General features: G+C 53.6%; 1 protein-coding gene across 11 annotated transcripts in view; it reads left to right on the top strand.

The window, feature by feature from the left end:
- Nucleotides 1-21,878, top strand: part of LOC143433236 (protein turtle) — a 121,257-nt gene that overhangs the window by 45,435 nt on the left and 53,944 nt on the right. For all 11 annotated transcript variants that reach the window (XM_076910507.1, XM_076910504.1, XM_076910503.1 and 8 more), the window contains one exon: nt 7,009-7,054. The gene's annotated coding sequence lies outside the window, so the exon portion shown is untranslated. Of the gene's footprint in view, nt 1-7,008; nt 7,055-21,878 lie in introns of those variants that run through there.

Genomic DNA, 21,878 nt, shown 5'->3' with positions numbered 1-21,878 from the left:
CGTGAAAACAACGTCGCGACACAATTTCCCGGGGAACGCTGCGACAAGAAAATTCAGGGCGTTCTCGCGCGAGATGCAGTCCTCCGCTGGAAGTAGTCGATGTCAGCCAGTCGTCAGACGGAGCGCGGCAGTCGGTCTCTTGTGTTTGCGAACGAAAGCCAGGGGGCGAAAATGAATTCGTTAATACACTTCTCCGCCCCCCGGCCTCCTCATCGCTCATTCAACCACTCGTCCTCCGTTTTCGTCCCCTTTTCTCTCAGCGGCTCGTCTTCCCCTCGCGATGTCTCGATTGGATTTTATAGAGCGACTCTGTTAATTATTCTCTTACAACGTTCGCCCGACTTTCACCGTCTCGTCGTCCCTTTCTTCCTACCGTCTCCGCCGGCATGCTTTCATTCTATAACTTCTGAACCGTGGAAATATTAATTTCTCGATTTCCTTCGAATCGTTACTCTCTCCCGCCCCCTCCGCCCCTCTCTCGTTCAAGATCCGTCTTAATTGGAGCGATTAAATTAGACATCGCCGTCGTCGTCCAAGGGACGAGAACGAACCGCGCGGACAGTAGCCGCGATACCGAGATATTGAAATTGCGAATTATCGATTATGGTACGTTAATTTTTTACGCTCTTTCCACCTCTCTCGCCCTCTTTCTTCGTCTCGGAAGGGTGCGTTATCCGGAGAGAAACGATTTTGTCGGGCGGTTCGAGGTTTTCCTTCGACAGGGGTGCAAAAATCCGATTAACCGGGAAACAAGCCCAGCGCGACGAGTAAAAGTGGATACGTTGGTGGTTCCTGGTATAATTCCACGCCCTCCCCGTCTTTTCGCCCCGTCCACGGCGTTTCCTGTGTGTACCCAGGTCCAAAGCAAGCAGCTTATTAATTTATACGAACGTAGGCTAAAAATCCCTCGAACAGGGGGCCCTTCTAACCGCTTTTCATTCCAGCCGGCCATTGTTTTCGTCTCGGCCGGCTTTTGACCCCTCCGCTCTCGACGACTCGCCTCTTCCGCGCGCTCCTCGGTTAAAGTGGCATGAAATTCTCGAGCGATATATCGTAAAACGTACGCTATCAGCGGAAATGGACAGGAGGGGAAAGGTTTGCCGCGAACCGTAACGTTTAATCCGGTTCCGACGCGGTCAAAGGACGTCCACTTGGAACCGATTATTTGACGCGCGATCGAAAGCGGGGAAGAAAGAAACGGTAGACGGTGGAGCGAAATGGTCCGGAGGAACTCGATCGATTTCATTCACGTTCGGTTTGGTATTTCCTTTTTCCGTTTGAGGCACGCCGGGGAAGACACCTTCCGCGGCTCGAATACGAAGAAAACGGAGTCCCCGAGAATAGCGAAGGTTATGCGACGGGAATGAGAATCCCGCGATGGTATTAGCCAGGGAATTTTCTATTTCAGATTCCGCGAATCCATTTTATCTTAAACTTCGTAATTCCATACTGCCAGCCTAACCCCGTCCACGGCCGCCAAGGAATTCACCCTCGCGACCTTTCATCCCCACGGGTATATTCCTCGCTTCTTCCCTTTCCCTCTCCGTCTGGGTCAACTTCCTCCATCCGGGTCTGGAGGAAATTCTTACGCTGTTCCACGAGAACGGCGGGTACCGTTCCAACAGCCGGGGAAAAGAAATACTAAAATACGCGTATTATATGCACATATATGTACGCAACGGGGATACTAATGTAAACGGGGCAAGTGGAAGGAAAAATACTTGAACATTACCAAGGGACTCGACTTCCGACGCATAACTCGCGCGCTTCCACCAGCCAGTACACAAACACGCCTTAAAATTAGCACGCGCGTCCCGTGCTCGGCTGCACCTGCGTTTATACTTGGATACTTCGCAAACACACTCGACCCATTAGCCGCTACATTTCCCGCAGACGGGCTTTCGCAGAGAATTGGTAACGTAACGAACGTGCTTACTCGCCGCTGATGCACTCGCGGAGCCATCCGCATCTGCGCCGTCCCCGTCACGCGGTTGCATCTTACGGTAACAACGTCTGTCCCTTATGGGGTGTGCCCCGTTAAAATTTTACCGTGTCTCGCCGATCGTCCGTCGATCGGACAATCCTGGACCACGCGAATCGCGATCCCTCAGCAGAATCTACTGTACGTAGTTTCGGTGAGATTAACTTGTAATACGCGGCTATCGTCGAACGTTGGCGCCGGGGCGAGAGTCGCTGCCACGGCACCGCTCTCCATTATTCCTTTTCCTGTTCAGCAACGGCCTGAAACATGAAACGCGTCGGTACGCGGACCGCCCCGTGCTCGCGCGGTATGTACTTCCGCGGGGATAATTCTCGTATTCCGACGGGCGCAGGATGGGCGGTAGCGAGAGTCGACGAGGAGCGGTGAACAAGGTGGATCGACGTCGGTGTGTACACGACTCGACAGTGGATCTAACCAGCCCCGCTCGTAATTGAATCACGCTCTGGCCCGGCCAGGCGTAAAACGTGGATTAAATACGACGCATACGTGGAAGCGGATCCCGCGCTCGGGGTTCCTCGAGAGGCGGCCCTGAAAGGAACTCGAGGGTCGAGTGGCTGCCGCCGCGAGATTCGCGGAGACTTTGAGCTTTAGAAAAGCACGCGGCTACGTTATGGTTCACGGTGGAGGGGAAGGAGGAAGGCAGAGGTCGATTCAAATTCGAGTTGCGCGCGAATTAAGCTGAACAGAAAATTAGAGGCTGGAGCACGAGTGATTAGGAAACAGAAAAAAAAGAAAGGGAAGAAGGTATAAATTTGTGAAAGTTTCACGTGTCGCGATTCATTGACAGTGGAACGTTATTCGATGCCAATATCGGCCACCTCTCTCTCTCTCTCCCTCTCTCTCTCTGTCCTCTAATTTGTCCGTTGCAGCGCTTTGAGCCAGAATCTCGTTCCCGATGCGATGATCGCACTCGAACCGACAAACAAGAGCGGCCGTGCAGAATCGAGCGTACCAAAATCGCGCGTTTGATCATCGCTACCGAATCGTATTTATAGACCTTCGATGAATCCGATTTGAACTTGGCAAATCCCGCTTCGCGCACCCCCTCTGTTGGTCGTTGATTCTTCGTTTTCACGCCCGGCTAATTGCACGAGACGAGGTTGAAAAGCGAAATTCGTTTAATGGCTCGCCCGTCAACTTTTCCCTTCCAACCGTTCACCGTTGGCACCGTTTCGTTTACCGTCGCGCGCCGTTACGTATCGTGCCCGCGCTCTGTCCCCTTCGAAATTCCGTTCGACGAGAAAAACTAGAACTACAGGGAGCACCAGGTGACCGAGAGGAGGCCAAGCGACGACAGGAAATTACGAGGACACGAGACAGAGGGGACGACGGTGCGGCGAGGGTTTGATGAAAGGGTGGAATCGAAGGGGCGGTTGTGCAAATCGAATCGGTTTTACGGCACTTGGGCCCTCGCGTGTTCTCCTCTCGGGCTCTGGGTTTGCGCGCTGCCTCTGTCCTCGGCCACGGGAGGCCACGTTGGAGAGTTTTTGATTCCGCCAGGTTACTTTGCCCAATCCGATTTCCTTCCCTCGACTCCGTGCGAACCGACGGCCGTCCGTTATTTCCCATGGTCCCGTGGAACGCCCCACGGCCCCTCTTCGTCCGGCAGAAATTATCATCGCAGGCCACCGTTGAAAGGGAACGGCGTCGTTCACCTGGATGGCGTGTTTACGAAATTTATGAATACCCACTCCGCCGCTCTATTTGGAGATCTCGAGGATAAAAGAAAAACCATCAATCTTGGCGACCCAGTTCCGGCACACGAAGGAAACACGGCCAACGGGGCCGAGACGAGAATCTTTCCGGCCGGTGCCGTTTATGAGCGAACTGTTCTCAAACTGTTTCGTAAGAAAGATAAATAGACGCTTTTGATAAAACTTGCTCGACACCGGCAGCGAGCGCATTGAATTTCATTATTAAGCGAGTTCTGATTTATCGCTCCGGTACGACTCGCGATTGCGCTCGGGATTAACCCGCCCGTCTCCGCTTCGAACACCGAGAGATCGTTCGAGATTCCTTCGGAACGAGCGAGTCGCGATGCCGACCACCGCTGTTGGCTAAATTGAAAGCCAGGTTCGACGAGCGGCACCAAAAGAAAAAAAAAAAAAGAAAACGATGACTAGATCGTTCGCAATCGCGACTTTTAAAATACTTGGAGAAGTTTCGGTGGGATCGAGCTTGGCGCGACGATGGAAGCTACGGCTTTCGAAAATTGCGTTATACCTCGTAGCCGCCGGGGCAAGAATATTTTCCAGACCCACGCTATCCACGGAAAAGCCAAGTGTCGACGAAACGAACCGGACTCTGTTCGCGCTCTGAAACAAAAACGAAGAGGGGAAAAAAGAGAATCGCACGATTCCCGTCCTTCAACGTTTCCTTCGCCGGTGTGTCATAAAACTTTCATAGCATTTCGGAATTTCCAGCGACGATCTTTCGTCAGTCAGCCTGCGCTGCTCGGAGAATAGGAGCTGGCCTTTGACGGTGTTCCGGGATGAAGGGAACGTGTCGAGGGTAAAAATATAGAGGGTGGGTTCGGTCCATTACGGATCACTCGGAACGAGCCAGCTGTAATTTGAATATCCCTTCGAATCTCGTTACGTATGCAGTCGTCGAAGCAGATTTCCCTCGTCGGATGCGCGGAGCCAGCAATTTCGCCAGCGCGTACGAAAAACATTTGGTCGCGGAGGAAATCGGGGTTGAAAAAGTTCGGGACGTTAAACGTTTGCTTCGACAACGATAGCGGCGGAGCGGCGCGAGGAGGGTGAGAGGGGGTGGAGATGGATGATTCGCGCCATTCGGGGTGACAAGGCGAGGTACTGTGTAGTAATCATTTCATTGGCATCAACTGCATCGGTCCAGTGCAACGCGTTCGCGTGTCCAGGAGAGCAGCTCGGTTAAGCGGCCGTCACGAAGCCCGACCGACAACGTTACGATAGTTCCGGTAAAAAATGGGCAAGTTTAGCGCGAATTAGACGGCTTAGCGTTCCGCCAAATGCAGCCACGCGAGCCCCAGCGCCGGCCATTTGCATCGGCCGTGACGTTTGTCAGCTTGATGGACGCGAGTCGCGCCGTGCGCAATCACTACGTGTCTGCGACACGCTGAAAACTGTCATTTCATCGATCCATCGCGAATCATTGATATCGGTGTTGGAGGTTCGCGCGGTCGATGCCTCCGTTTCATTCTCATTTTCACCGCCCCCCACGCCGTACGAACGCGTTCCATCGCGATTCCTGCTTCCCCCTTTAATTCCCACCGGTTTATCCGGCATTACGGTCCTCCACCCCCTGGTCCGATCTTGTTTATTAATTTAGACACGACGCAGCCGCTCGTAAATCCTTATCGATCAACGCTCGCGTTTCGTCTCAGGTCACTCGTTTTTCCCGTGCTTTGACTGATTTCCATCTCTGAAAATTGCTACGCGTTCTCTTTCGATGGTCGGTGGACCGAAAACTACCCACCATGCCGGATGTTTTGATTATTTCTTCCCTCCGCTTTTCCGTTCTCCGCTCCTCTTTTTTCCTTTTTTTCTGTTTTTGTTTTTTTTTTTTTTTTTGCGAACTTCATTACCGTGAAATGAATAACGGGCACGGGCACGACAAGTCTGATTGCCAGGCATTTTTCATTGGCCCGCGACACGCAATCCCAATAAAAGGCAGACAAGGGTATTTCGATCTCTCGCGGTCGCGTGCTCTCGTCGGGCATTTTCCGCGGTCGAAACTCTTTGTAACGCGACGCGTGCGGCGAAACCCGCGGTTAATTAGAACGCAAAGGGGGCCAGAGCATACGCGCGATCGTCGAACTTGCCGGCGGGATGATACGATATGCCAATCGAATTCGCGCTACCGATTTCAATCGGCGTCCAGAGCATCGAACGTTAGTTGGTAATAGTCGCGGAGAACAGTGGAATGGAAACAGGATTACCGCTTCCGGTCCACTGGCGACGCGTCGATTTATTTCCCGTTCCTTTGATCCGGACGGGGTCCACGCGTAGGTGAGAATTTCGAGCGATTCGTCCCTTCGTTTTCCAAGTTGTTTCAGGGAGATCGCTGGGCGGGCGGGGGTGGGCAGGGTCGTATCGTAGTGGGAAAAAGTCGGATCGAGAAACGCGATCGTCGTTAGCTCCGGCTGCGCGCGCCGTTGGCGCCGCTTAAGCCGCACCTGCTACTTTTGCAGTCGATTAAATAACTCGCCGTCTCGAATGGCGAGGAACAATTGGAAAAGGGCAATCGCATTCCGTTTGTTGGTCGTTTCAGTTGCGCCAAGTTGCCGCGTAAAACCTGCCGGGTAATTAGCGGAGTCGACGCGTTCAGCTTGGCTTTCCCGCCCATAAATTCGAGGAGCCGGGTTCGCGGTAACGCCGAGGAAAATGCGGGGTCCTGGCCTGCGAGGGCGAGAGCCTCGTCTTTGGACTGGCATCAGGTTTACCGTAAACAAAAGGGAGCCGGATTACACGCGAATCCCCTATCAAGCAATTAGTTTACGTGTCTTCTTAAAAGTCGTGGATACGTCTAGCTACGGTCTACCGATGGGACAGAAGGGCTTGCAATCGGAGCTTGCGATTTACCGCAGTAATTACCAAAATTACTGCACCGCATAATGACGGCAATTATCGCCGTAATTCGCCGTAATTGCCGCGGCAATTACTGGACTCGAAGAGCAGCGAAAACATCGGCTGGTAACGCACCGGCTACCGATCCAGGATCCTTCCTTCGCCTCCGACCCTCTCCTCGGTATTATCGATTTGGTCGTAAGAAAATAACCGCCGGATTATCGAGTCGATATCCAAGGCTGATTACCGAGCACGCTATCGTTCTGCCCGTTCTCTAAGCGGCTCGCTCGAAACGCGAGACTTTTTTCACGTCTCACCGGCTCGAGAAATTTCCAATTTCTCTTCCCGTTAGCGCCAAAAACGACGTTGTTAAACGTCTCGCGGGAAAACGAGGAAAAAGAGGAGCGGGACACGACGAACGATGCGCTAATTGGATCGTTACTACTTTTGTTGCAGGATCAAGCTGCGAGAAGGCTGCTGCAGGAGCTTCCGCGTCGACGAGGTGAGTTCGTTCAACGTTTCCGTTCGCAAAAAGAAAAAAAAAACGAGAAAGAAGAAAAAAAAGAAAAACGACCGTGACAAAGTTAAACTTTGTCCGAAAGTTGGTCCTAAATTACGGTTTACATGCCCGCAACCGCGGTCGCGCATACTCAAGTACCCTCTCGGTCGCTTCCGGCGTCCTGTTCGCGCACGCCATATAATCTCGAACCATATCGATGCATTAGCGATAATTGACCACCTTCCTGGGGACGGATTCCGATTCTTTCCAGTATATTTAACCGCTTGTACTTATCCATTAGAGCGGAGGAAGCGCCGCGATTTCCTCCGAGCAGACGCTTCAAGATTACGATATTCCTGAACGAGGCGAGTGAAAAGCCCTTGACACTATTTCACGGCCGTTCCGTACACTATCGCGAGGAACACGCTCGAGCGGAAATTAGGGAAAAATCTCGAGCCTTTAATGGTCGTCTCGAGCGGGTGTTCGCGCATCCCAGGAAGCACACGCGGATGCGCTCGTGTCCCCCCTTCGTTCTCTAATGACTCGCGAAAAACCGACGACCGTTGGAAAATAATAAATACCGCCTAGTCATCGATCGAGTGGGACAGAAACCAGTTACGCTGGCGCGAAGGTGTGTCGACAGGCCGTGTAACTTGTTCGACTCGAGCTTACTGCATATTTACCGCATCGCGAAAAATGTTATTCGTCCGCGTCAGCTGCAGTTCCGCGAAATCCATTCCGCGCGACGTCGGGAGCACCGAACTAGCTCGAGCTGCTCGATTATCCGATTTCCCGTTTCGTTTAGCGGATCCTTGCCAGGATCGCGGGGCCGTCTCGCGAAAAAGTTCTCCGCGAGCGAACGCGAACGGCGTTAATTGTTTGTCCGACGACAATGGCCGGTCGGTGTGACGAAAATTGATGATGCTGTTAGCGCGCTAATTCCCGCGCGACGAAAGCAATTGTTGTCGCGAGAGCGCGCGTCCGCGCGCCAATTACCCCGCGAACAACGGATTTTTTAATTTTCTCTTTGTCCAACGACGACCGCCGCGTTGTCGTCGTCCGCGTAGCGTCCTGAATGCGGGCTTAAATAAGCGTCGCAACAGTGGAAAGTAATTAACGCGCTTTACCATTCAATGGCTCGATTAACGCGTCCGATTACGGCTTGGCCATCGCGACGGGGTGTTACAGGTTCGACGAACAACCGTGCTACGAAAATTGTTTAACTCGCGCGCGAGAGTCACCGAGTAATCATCGTCGGGGTTGTTTCGTAAGGGTCGCCTCGCTCCCTCGCAAATCGATATTTATGGAGTCGTTGGTCGAGTGGTTTTGCTCCCGGTAGCGAACCGGTTAGCTCGAATTTAATATGGCGGGTCTTCCAATTTGCACGGGACCACGGTAAAACGGCGGGGAGGAGGAGGACGAGGGGTTGGGGGCGGAAACGTTTCGGTTTAATTCTCTGGAATTTCGGTGGCCTCCTCGTTCCCGTGGCATTATGATTCGAGCGTATCGCCGATCCGGCACGGGTTTCGAATTCCCGCAAGTTCGTTTCGAACGCGTTAACGCTCCGCCGTCGTGGCGGCCGTTCAATTTCGCCCCGTGGGTATGCAATCTCGCGGAGCGGCAAGTTTTATTAAGAGCAACGGCTGGCCGCGTAAAGTTCCGGGAGAAACTACGCCCGCGATACTTTGGCAGGTTTAATGAAAGCTATTGTTCGACCGGTTCGAGTCTCATCTTCCCGGGGCGCCGTTTCGCCGCGGTCTCGCCAAGAGACACCGCGTTATTAGCTACATCTTCGCCCGGGTAATTGCGCTCATTTGCATTTTTAATTACACGCCGTGCACCTCCACCTGGCGGGTTATTCAGGGCCCGGTTCGAGGAAGAAAAGGATGAAAAAAGAAAGGAACGAGCGAGCAGGCCGCAGCTGGGACTCCATTGTGCGTAGAATTCGCTTAACGATGCCTCGCGTACACTTTTCAACTTTTCCACGAGAAATTTTTATTTCCCGCCCGCGATTCGTCTTTGACCCACCACCTCCCCCGTCTTCCCTGCTGTTCATCCACGTCACGTGGATATTATTCTTGGTCGCGTGTTTCACCACGTCCGAAGCTACGATTTAACCATCGCTTTAATCCGATGATTCTCCACTTCGCGCTTAAGCGCGCAATTATTTGTCGCGGAACGCGCTCGAATCACAGTGCTTCCTCTCTCAGTGTTTCCTCGACGTTTCCTGTTGTTGTCCCTTGATTACCCACGGCAACGTACGTATTCCGCTCGCGAGCAACGTGCTCGTCGTCTTTGTTGAGCAACAGCGAGTAGAGGAGAAACGAAAAAGGGAAAAAAAGGAAAAAGACACACCGGTCGTCGCACTTGGATGTTGTCGAAGTCGCGACTAATGGCTCGCGTCGATGTGTATTTAGCGGAACGACGACGCAAGTACTTACGTAGGTAGGTAAGCGTGGCGCGGCGCCGCGGAGGACGAAGCTGGCTTCAATTAAGTTACGTCGCAGCCGCGGATTATCCGCGGGAATCCAAGCCTCTCGAGGAAGCGAAAAGTCGGGAAACAGCGGAGCCGGGGCTAACGACGCGGTCTTGAAAACGCGAAGCTTGAAAACAATCGATGGGATGGAAACGAGCTCGCCTCGCGGCTCAGCCGTTCCGTCGCCCTGAAAAACCCTTTCGCGGACAGAGGAACGGAAGAGGAAAATTACGTTTCGAGTGCCCTTTCATTTTTCGCATTAACCTGTCATCGCGCTTTTTGCTTTCTTTTTTCTCTTCTTCTTTTTTTTTTTTTTTTTTGCCGCGGCACAATCGAAAGCTTCCACAGCCGCCGCCAGAAGATTTATCTCGCCCAGTTTCGTTGAATGTTCATATCGCGAAGATTTTTCTAACGAGGACACCGGCGGCGAGTGCCGTAGCCGATCGTCGTAGGAAAGAGGGATGCCGGATAAAATACAATAAAACGGGGAAAGGGGAGGAGAAAAAAAGGAGAAAAAATGATCGCGAGGGAATCGAGGTTGATACATTTTCGCGAGGGAAAAGCAAAAGGTCCTTTTAAAGGATCGCGACCTGAAAGCACGAATAAATCACGTCCCGCGGGCTTTCCCCCTATCCCCGTCCCAGTGTTAGACTGATATCACCGACACAGGGTGGGCACAGGGGGCTGGAAGCGAGGACATGCTATGCACGTACAGGGTGCGTCAAAAGTAATGGTCGATGTCTATCAAGCTAGCCGATGCGTGTTGGAATTTTAAGCCCCGACAGCGGTCCCCGTGTCTTCCGTTTCCATCGTTCTCACCATTTCCACGAATCGAACCAGAGAAATTTCGATCGCGGAGATCGAAAGACGTACGAGGGATTAGACGTGTTATCGCGCGTCCATATTTGCATAAACGAAAACGCGATCCCTCTGGCAAAGCGATTTCGAACGATTGGTCGATCGACGAGCGAGATGGGCGTCACTTATGACGAACGAATCGAGGATAACGAGAACGGGAACAACGGTATTATATTGTTTATCTCGCAATCGCGTTCTCGGGAAAGTAGACGTCCCGCGCGTTGCCTCGCCCCGGCACGATCAATTTACGAACGCGAAACAATAACGATCATTAATTAAAATCAATCGCGGCAACAGGGATAGCCGGGTCCCGCGCTCATTAGTCCGTCGACGTACGATTGAAATCGTTTTGTTTCGAACTGTTTCTCCTCGCCAACGCTCGATCGACCGTTAACTTCCTTCACCTCGCGAGATCGTGTTAATTTCTGGACGTCCGCACTTAACATCGCGAACCCCGCACGGTGCCAACATCCGTCAGGGCTATTTTATTCCCCCGGTTGCTCGCCACTTTATTTTTACTTCGATTCCGTAGCTCGAGGACCGATGCACGACGCTCGTCCTCGCAGTTGCCGCGATCCCAAAAAGAGTCCTGGCCATTCTCGCAGCTTAATGGCTGTTTCTCTTAATTCCCTCGCTTTAACAGCCCCTTTCGCGATCCGCGAAATTTACGGCCGCCGGCAGCGAGCCGAAACGATCGGGACGAACGTATTTATCGCCGCCCCTCAGCTCGAGCTGCCCTGTTCGATCTCCCGCCGATACACCGGTGCGTGCCTGTGTACGTGTTCGCGCAGCTATATCGGGATTTGGAAAATTCCCCTTCCCCCGCGTTCAAGCCACGCTTGGGAACCACGTCGCGAGCCTGGTTTCCCGGATCGCGCGATGTCAGGCACAGGAAAGGCCCGGTTGGCTAAAATCCGAAGAAATCGTCGGGGAAGTTATATTTTTCCCAATCCCGGGACGTTGTGTCGCGAGTCAATTCATACGTGTCGATACCGTATCGCGCGGTACATCTCTCTCTCTCTTTTTCCCTCCCGTTCCCTCGGATCGCGACCTTTTCGCATTGTCGTCGGATACACGACAAATCGTGGCTGTTCCTCGAGGAAAAAATATCCACGGTCAAATTACCCCGAACTCTCGAGAACGAATTCGACATTGGTCGCTTCTACATACCTCCTGGGTAACCGTTCGGATAACTTGTGGCCGATAATCTTGCGCGGCTGGACGAGATCGACGGAGCCGTAGTAACAGTCGGAATTTCGTGGACGTCGAGGGTGGCATAATTTCGAGGGTCCCCCGGGACTGGTGGAAGTCGAAGGTGGAAAGGTTGGCTCGCTTATTAAGAGCCGGTAAATCGCGTGGCGGACCCTCGAAAAATGGCAGCTTATCGGACGGGGCTGGGCGAGGGCGCGCGGGGGCGAAAATCGTCGCGTCACCTGCATGCACCGGCGGAATTGATGCTCGACATCGGATCGACGCGGCGATAACATTTGCATGCGCCACGTGGCGGGCCTGCACGTGAACGCCCCCGTACGTAACTAAAATAACGAAGTTTATGCGGCAACATTTTCCGACGCGGCCGCGACAAATTGTTCTATTAAAAAGTTAAACGCCGCTCGGATGAACCGGCGTTCCGACGCCCGCGAATCGCGTTTCCATGTTTTTCGACCAAACCACCCTTCGCGCGGAACAACTTCGACGATCCCCGTTCGCGAGTCCATCGAGAGGCGTAAGGCGTTTCAATTCCCAAGTTGGATCGCGGTCCATTTCGCGTGAGAACCGAGCAGCTTGATCCGTAATTGCGCCGATGGATTCACGTGCAAATCGCTCGTAAAGATTAAATATACCGGTTGGCAAAATGGCGGCTGTTATCCGTCGGGTATCGGTAGCGAGGAATCCCGCCGCGGGATGATAGAGAGGAGCATGCGAAATGGGCACGTGTCGCGCGCGATAACGGTCATTATCGCGGGTACTCGCGCCGTCTGCGATCTAAACGCAGCTGCGCAACGTCTCCGCGCGGAATGGATTTTCCGAGCGGTTGGCACGGAATCCAAGCTTCCATCGAGGTTCCGCGGGAAAACCGCGGCGAACTGAGAACGCGTCGCGGAATGGCTGAATATTCGGGAATTCTGTCAGTCAGCGGGGAGGGTAGTAGCGCGCGAAACACGCCGCGAAAGTTGCAGCCGAAGCGTAACAGTGTCTTTGCCTAGCGCAGCAGCGGCTGGAGGGTTTCTACCCGGTAGAAACAAATAATTCTCGCGATCAACTTATCTCGTGGCTCGCAAACGAGGCAGCGTGCTGGTATCCTCGTTATCGTGTCGCGAAATGGAAACGATAACTCTGTTGCGCGAAAATATAGGCATCTACGAGGGGCTCCACTGTGAACGACACTTCCGATGACGGTAAACAATACTTCTCTCTATCCAGCGCCGCGGATATGTTATCGGCTTACATAGCGTCGGATAATATCTGAAAGCGTTCCTGTCACGTACAGACGCGTTAACGCCGCGGCGTCGTACACGGTACGGCCTACATTCTGTACAGACGCGCAGACACACGTACGCGCATTCTATATTCCTGAAACGCTTTATCGTCGAGCCCACCTCCGTTACGCGATACCGTCGTTTTATGGATAAATAATAAATACACCTGGAGCGGCCCAATTTCATCGCTACTTATAAGAAGCGCGACGATGGATCCTCGTGAAGAAGCAGTCGAATCTCGATTCGAGACGAACGAGAGATTCGACTGGAAACGCGGTCGGTCGTGGAACGTTCGACGTCGAGCAGCGAATAAACCGGATGATATTTCTGGGTAGTCGAGCGGGGGTGCGCTTCGGACGACGGACGATACCTGACCACGGAAAATAATGAACAGGTCAACCGAGGCCGGCCAGTATTGACACTCCGCGTTCATTTACATCGTAATGATGCCAAAGTGTCGGTGCTGTCAGGTGCACGATAACGCGGCGCCGAGCGGGTGACAGGAACCGCGTGCACGAGGGTCGAGGGACGGGTAGAGCGATTTCGCGGTCTGCTAAACAAATTATCGCATTTCGATAACGAGGCCGCGCGGAGGGAAGGTGGCCGGCCTTAGGTTCGAGCTCACACTCGAAATTCGCGCCCATTTCCAGCGACGAGTCGCTAAGAAACGACGGCTACGAGGAGAGAAAAGAAGCGGCGCGGTCGTAGGGGTGGGTCGGTAAACACGTAGCTATAGGTGGGACAAGTAGACGTCGATCAATCGAAACTATTCGAAACTCGGGCATTGACGAGTCCCGAACGAAATAGCTGTCGGTTAGAACGGTAAAGGCGGCGACGGTGATAGCGGTTACCGGATGTGTAAATACCTGTACGTACTACTAGCGCAAACGTTGCCTCTATTGATTGCGAAGAGCGTATAAACTCGTTAAGGAAAGTTATACATATGTATATACCTGTGTGTGTGTGTGTGGGATAGGTAATAGTACATTTTGTCCCACGACAACTTTCCTTAACGAGTTTATACGTTCCTCGCAATCAATGTCAATATAGGTGCGCGATGACGATCGCGGGGAATAGCCGATGAAACTTGCTCCTCTTTTTAAAACTATTAAATTTGTTTGACCGAACGAGGCTACGCTCGGGTCGCTGGCGAACCTCCGTTTTATTTTACGCGTTGCGGCTGGTACGCGCGCACCCAGGTTGCACCGAAAATATGCATAACGCGAGGATTTTCTATTGATCGCGTCTCGCAAGGGACGCTCGCACCCGGCGGATATATATCTAGCGACGTAATCAATGTATCGACGTGTCCCGATCCCGAACCGGTAATTAATTGCACACGGCTAATACCTTGCGCGTGCAACGGAAGTGACTTGCGCGTCATCGATGCCCCGGTGCACGCTACGTTCCTGGCAACGACCCCTGACCCGGGCCAACCGCCGGTGCAGTGACGTTGCGGCGTGACGTCACCGAGTGCATCTGTGACGTCAAGAGGGTGCGGACCATCGGAGTGGGGGCAATCTCGTCCAGGTGAAACATTTTACGAATCGGGTCAAGTTGCTTAAAACCCACCCTCCCACCCTCTCCCACGCTCCTCTTCGCTCACCGCTCCTCCTGGCATCGCCAGCTTTCGTTAGCTTACCATTTATCGTCCCCTCCTTCCTCTTATCGCGTTCTACCGTGACTTCGATTTTCCGCCCGTATCCGTCTTCGCGTTACACGCACCCACCCCCTCGCGATCTCTCGCCTCGGCGAGACGTCTCCTCGAGCAGCAAATATTTCGTCCGCGGAGATATGCGGGCACAATAACCGAGCAAACTTCTTTCCTTTCCGCTCGGTTTGTGTCCGTTCCCTGTCCACAACGGGAGTGAAAACCTTTGATCCGTTTGACCTCGAACCGTCCAGAGGGAAGTGCGGGTCCGCGCGCTTATTGGAAATAAAAGTGCCCACAGGGTAAATTGAATGTGTCACGATAGAGGCGAATGAAACGATTTCCCTCGAACCGCGGCCGACTTATTTTAAAGGGTAAATTGTATAGCGCCGGTGCTCGAAATTGATACGATCGATTTAATCGAGACGTACACTCCGTCTACCTTCTATTAATATTTACACCGGGTACGTGTCCGGTTTCCTTTCGTCCGCGTATTTTTCTTCCCCCGTCGCGCAACCGTTGTCGGGTGATTTCGCGCGATGACACGTCCATCTCGATTCTCCTTCGCGCGCGTCGCGAGGTATCGTCGTCGCGTCAACCCCTTCGTTCTCTCTTTCGTCCTTCCGCTCTTTTTCTTTTCCCCTCTTTTTTTTTTTTGGAATCAATAACGGAGCCTGACCCGGGCAGCTAGAGCGGGTCAAGTGGCCATCCGCGCCTGTAAAGCCCCGGATGCTTCGGTGTGCACCGAATGCGCGCGGTAATATTAGCGAGCTAGTTTCGGGGGTAGTCTCGAGCCGAGGAATTGCCCAGTCAGCTCATCGGGATCGCGCTTTGTTCCGCTTCGGCGGGCTCGACGCGCACAGGAGTGCCATCCACCGTTGCATTCGGCTTAGACGAGTCGCACTCTATCTTGTCCGCCCCTATTCATCCCCTATCGTTCGACCGCCTTAAGTCCGAAATTCATTGCACCGCCACGCGACACCCTCCATCCCTTTCTTTGCCCTCGTTCAACCGCGTCTGGCTCGCCGGTGATAAAGTCGTCTCGTTACGGGGTTGTCCCGATATTTCTGGATCGTGGCCCCGTCTGCCGCGGATAAAAAGCCGTGGACGTTCGAGACGTTGGTGGAACCAAGACCGATTCGAAGGCGTTTCAACGTCAACGGCACCCTGCCTGCGCGGCGCGCCGTTTTTCCTCGACGAAAGTTGACTCTCTCCCTAAGGAGATCGCTCGCTACGGCTTGGCGCGTACGCGCGTACGTAGAGAACCGACGGCGAGGATCGACAAGAAAGCGGTGGCGAGCGACCTACATCGCGTAACATTCCGGTTTTTACCGTGGACGCGGTTCGCGGTCGCCGATCCTCCGTGCCGCAGCCGCGCCCTGCCCGCGTAATTGTTTGACCCGCCGCGGCGTGTTTTGCGCCCGTTTCCTACCCCGGGTATTTGCATGTTAAACGTTCTCGTTATCTTCGCTTCGACGTTGCTTAGCTCTCGCGCCTGCCTTTTTACCCGGGCCAGAACTTTCAAAGTGGAATGTTAATGTCGGCCCGCTGCTCGTGACGGCCTGTTAGCGCGCCTCGTGGATTTTCGACGGACTGATTACGAGTTCCTCTCTCCCTCTCTATCTCTCTCTCTCTCTGTTCGGTTGATCGTTACTATTTATTATCGTGGAAATGTGCGCGAGACGTTCCCGCGGTGGATCGAGGGGAAAAAACACGGCGACGAGAGAGCAGTTGAGCGAGAAAAGTCGCGGATGACGTCGATCATTGATAATCGATGTGTTATTATGTGCCGGCACGGTGATATGAATTTAACCGAGCGGAGAGTAGGCCAGCGGCGTGACGTCACCGGCAGCTACGTTGACCAGGGTGGAATACATCGTCGACGCTTGGTAAGCTGGAAGGTTTGAGGTCGGTCTGCCGTTGACGTAACACGCGGAGTCTCGCCAGTGAAGAGCAGTCTGAAGAAGGGGTGACTATAATATAAACATAGAAGGAAAGAGAGAGAGAGAGAGAGAGAGAGAGAGAGAGAGACACTGGGTGACGAGCATCCGGTATCGACCGAGCAAGACGCGACGGAGCGTGTAGTCAAGGGACGATGGACCGTGCCGGAGACCTTAAGAGTCCTCTCGTCGATGCTCAATCCTGACATTTTCCTACGTCGTCGCGACGTCTGATGGACCATTTGCCCGCGCTAGGGTCTTTCGCGTGGTAATTTCGAGATGAACATCCCACGGGTTTACGCCCGTTGCTCCTCGTTAATCATACGATTCCTCGTTCAGTTTTAATAAATTGCCGCGGTGTCTAAGGCTAGCCCCGATAATGAATCACAACAATGCCTCGCGCGCGGCTAATGAGTTATCTTAGCGGCCGCTCTTCGTCCCTCGTCGTCGATTCTCCTTATTCGGCAACAAGAACATCGGCGCCTCTTCCATCATTTCGGTCTGCTGGCTACGGGTGTAGAGAATCGGCATCCGACTGAGACCAACCGGCGGCTGGATGGGGGATGAAAAATTACAGGTGCAGCTGACGACGCGTTAAAGCCTTATTAATTACGTCCAGCCCGACAGCGTCTCCTCGCGAGCGTCGGCGCCGCTGACTGGCCCCGATCTCGCGAGGAGACATTTTTCACCCATCGCGACCGATTCTTTTCGCCTCCGTCGTCCTCTTTCGCTATTTCCCCGATTAGACGGTTTTTCGCCCGCGGTCCTCCGTTCTCGAAGGGGATGCAATTTCACGGCGGACGTTATGTAATTGCGGGACGACGAAATCACGCGGCCGATCAGCCACCGCCGACCGAACTGACCGTATCCGGTATTAATTAAAAATTGCATTTTTTTTTTTCGCTGACTCTGCTGGCACCGGATTCGACGGAAAACCCGAGGACCGAGTGTCAGGCAAACTCGATACGCCGAGTGCTGTTTCGACGTTACGTAACTCGATTGGATAACATTCGACCAACCCTTGCTTGCCTCCTCGTTTTTTAACTACCGCTTCAACTGCTATCGAGAGTCAGTGGTACCGATCTGTCAGCTTATCCGCGGACAAACGCGCGAGTCGACCCTCATCGAGCGTCTCGATCGTTGATAAATCCTCTTCGTTACGCGCGATCGACGATCGACGATTGCTCTCGCGATTGTTCTCACGATTCACCAACTTTGAAAAATCGCTGAGCAACGAGAGAATCGTTCAGACGCGAACGTCGCCCGATCGCGTACGAGGAAGGTACGAATTAATTAAAAACGCGACGCGATAATACGCCGGATAACGTCGTTCGAACCACCCGACACTGGACAGCGTGGAAGATGGTGCACGATTTACGATTTACCTACCACCGCGCAGCGCCGTTCGAAATTGCTCGTAGATCAAACGGTTGTTTTTCACGGACAACGTCCCTCGCCGGTTGTTGCTGTCCCGCTATCGTTAGAGGAGAATTGCGAGCGGCAGATGTTTGTTCGTATTACCCGGTGCTCAAACAACGGAGGATCAAAAGTTATCTAATTACGGGGAGGAGCAGCGATACGGGGTGCGACTGGGGGGTGGGCGAGGGTGGACGAGGCGTGGGGGACCACCAGAAGAAACGGAAAAGTTCCGCGAAGTGCTCTTTCCTCGAGTAGTTTCCTTCTTAAAATAATACCACTTTCCCGAGGAGTCAGGCCGTATTTTCTTGGAACCGTACACGTGCCTCTCGCCGCTGTCCCGAGCAGCGTCTCGAAATTGTTTCGTTCCTACGTTCGAACTCGATTACAGCCTGGTCCAGACGAATTCGGCGGACGATTTTCGAAATTCTCGAATCGCCGGTCGAACGACGTCAACTTGGTAATTTACAGCCGGCCCGTGCGGTTTGCGTCGGCTCTGGAATCCATTGGGAAATCCAGCCTGGGTAGGTAAATACTCGGATCAAGATCCCCCCCGAGCAGACTTGAACCTGGAACAAATTCCGCAGCCTATTATCCGAGATAAATTTTCGCGCGACGCCATTCTTGCCCCAGCTGGCCGCAGATAAGATGTATAATAGATTTATAGGTCGCGACGGTTCAGGTGCGGCGAGGATTTTCCGACCGCCATCGATTGATAAACGCAGCTTAGCCGCGAGTAGCGCGCAACCGGGATTGGGTTCGACGATTCGAAATTCCGCGATGGAAGTGGACGATGGGGGGAAGTCTGCGGTGGTCTTTCAGCAGCATCTCGTGGGGCATATGCGAGCAGCTCGCACGAATCCACCGTGCACGGTACACACCCAGCCGAGCCACGGTATGCCGAAGTTAATTCGATATCGGATTAAAGGTACGCCAAGGGGCCAGCAGGTTGAAAGATACTACCGTTACCGGGCTCTCCGCGCTTACCTCCGCCAGAATGTAATCTAGGAGGTACGTGAGCCTCGTGTGTGGCTACGCTTCGGCTGCTATCCGCGCGATAGAGGTTACCCGGGTTAGGTTCTCTCTCTCAGAGACTCCTCAATGCCGGATTGCCTTTCGCTTCGGTAATATTTTCGTTGTATCGCGATCCAACGTGAAACGGGTTCCGAGAGAGGCACGAAAAATTCCCAGGCTCCAATTACTTGGCGCGCGCTGCGTGGTTGCCGATGAATTTTCCCGACATTACGGAAATACTAATTACGCGCTTGATACGCGGCAGTTACAGATCCGGCGCGATTAAATTACGGCCGGTGGAGCGGACGCGTTTCAGCGCCGATTGTTCCGCGGCGCCTGGACAAAGCGTTACCGTAGAGCAAACATCGAAATCGAGACAAAAGGGTGGAGAACGGTCGAGAGTCTCCGCGAACGATTATTCTTTTCGTCGAGGCGCGCGATCGCACGGTAGCCGCTTGGATCGGAACTACGCCCCGCGCGTAATCGAATTTAACGAACGAAATATTAACGGGGTTTACGCGACTCCGTGTGTATTATTAATTTGCCAGCGCGTAATAACTGTTTATAATTTAATATGGTCTCGCATCGGGCGCACGGCTACGAAAATTGTTTTAATGCGGGCCGAGGGGGCGCGACACGCCGGGAATTCGCCGGTCAACTCCCCAGGGGTAACTGTATCTCGATTTATTTCCAAGTATCGCCACTGTATTCGTGTAGTAGACGGCTACGCATGGTAGATCGTTCGTTCGGATGCATTCACGGTGCTTTTGCTCGACGAATCGGATCGAGAACGCATCAGTCCCGACGCGCAGACTGACGGTGTGGCAGGGTGGATACATCGCGAAGATCGATCGGGGGGTAGTTCTCGTAACTGCCAGCGAATTTGCTCGCGTTCGCGCCATTATTAATTCCCATCCTCGTTTGTAACGCGCGAAATTAAATAATGTTGATTCTGGCTATCGATCGAGCGGAGGATCGAAGGACACGGTCCCGTAGGTTGGCTCGACGGAGCCGTGGGACGTCGAGGACCGCGTGGCTGATCGGAATAAGCGTCAGTCGGGTAACAATCGCGTCAGCGTTATCGATAATTTCCACCAGCGTCGGACAACGTTCCGAATTTACACACGGTCCTCGTACTCCGTTGCGGTTCCAGTTTTTACCGTTGAATTATTAATGAAACAGCGGCGGCGTCTCCGTCCGCCAGCTACCAGCAAATGATATCGATGGCGAGGTCGGTGCGATTATGAGGGCGGTAAGCGAGACGAAGAGATAGCTCGCACCTGGTTTCAGAAAAGTTTCCCGTGGTTCTCTCCTTCGACCAGCGACGACGGATGCAACCTTCCGCGTTCGCATCCTCGGAGCAAACTTGGACGTGTCCGCGTCGCGATCCTCCAGCCTGAATCGGAGGGCGAGGACGGAGTTACGAGTCGAAAAAGTTTTAAGACCAACGCGGCGATAACTCCCATCTGTCGCCCTTTTATTTCTCAGATCACGAACGATGCCGATTAAACGACGATTGTTCTCGGTGAAACGGGCACCGTGGGCACAACGGTCGCGGCGTGTCAGCGAGTTTATTCTGGTAAATGTCGCGTTGCGTATCGACGAGCCGACTGATATATCGATTCGGTGCCGCCCTAATATAAAACGAGTTCTTCGAGGCTGTTACGATCGTGGACGCGCGATGGAGACGTCGACGAATGTCTGGTCGAACCAGGTTCACGGAGAGAGAGGAGGGTCACCGTTTAAACGCGAACCATTTTCACGCGTCCGAAGCGAGAATCGGCGAAAGAATCTCGTTGTTGGTTAATTCCGGGACTTTGGTCGACGGTTAGGCACCGTTTCTACACCTTTCTCTCGACCTCCTCAGCCTCCCCTTTATCGATCGCGTCGTTGGAACCGCTCTCAGCAACGCGAAACCGCGTTCTGACGTGCAACGTAATTTCCTACGTGCCTCTCGCGCCGCCTCTGCGCCCGGAAGCACCGAGCAGACAACAATGAAACCGCACTCCCCTCCGCCACTGACGAGATGCGACGAGATGCGACGACGCGATCCTGGAACTCGTTCTTGGCCGAGGACGCGCCTTTCCGCCGGCGAAGAAGTGGAAATTACATCAAAGGCGCGATTGTGCGGCCGGCATTGTATCGCTTCTGCCTCGAGTCTGTTCCACCGGGCGAGGCACGCGAGACCAGAAATAAACCGGGACAACGAGCAAGTTTGCGCATTGAATTCCGTTGCCTCGCGGGATTAGTCTCCCCTCTGGGTGGGCGAGCACGCGAGCAGAAGCCCGGCGAATTAAACTTCCCAGTCGCTCGTCGACTCTGGAAAATTGCACCGACACCCTCGCGGTTTACCAGAACGCATCGACGACGACGACGACGACGACGACGACGAACGATCGCTCGACGGAACACGCCCGTGGCTATCTCAAGATTCGAAGGCGTGGCGGCGTGGAACGCCTTTCGCCACTTGCTCGCCGAAACATCCCACCGGAAGAACGATGCGGGGTCAGACGAGGCGTCGGGATGAAGAGATGAAGAGCGCGAGCTGCGAGTGTTTCGACCAGCCCACCAGCCGCGAAACGAATGTACGAGCTGCCACGGTAATTAAGAGGGAACCGTGGGCAGGTCCTTCCGACAGGGAAAACTCGCGTTTCTCGCGCAAACGTGTTCCTGCTAACAATCCCATTCTCCCTCCCCACCCAAACTTCCTCCTATTTAGTTTTCCGTATTTAGCTTGAGCCCTTCCCCTCTCGTCGACTCTCCGCACGAGATCTCGAACGTCGAACCTTCCTTCCGCGTCCCGATGTTTCCTTTTACCCTCTCAGATTCCTCGCCTCGGTTCCACGCCACGGTTCTCTCGCTTAATCCGCGACGATATCGTCAGCGTTGATCCCCGAACGTGTTTCGAATCGTCGGGACTCGGAGGAGGGATTATCCGTGCCGCGATATCAAACGACGAGAGAAAAAATGTCGGCTGCCGGGCAAGAGGGGA

Source organism: Xylocopa sonorina, chromosome 2 (assembly GCF_050948175.1).
Source record: "Xylocopa sonorina isolate GNS202 chromosome 2, iyXylSono1_principal, whole genome shotgun sequence".
NCBI classification, from domain to species: Eukaryota; Metazoa; Arthropoda; class Insecta; order Hymenoptera; family Apidae; genus Xylocopa; species Xylocopa sonorina.
Note: the sequence above shows the minus strand (reverse complement) of the source record. Positions and strands in the feature narration are given on the sequence as shown.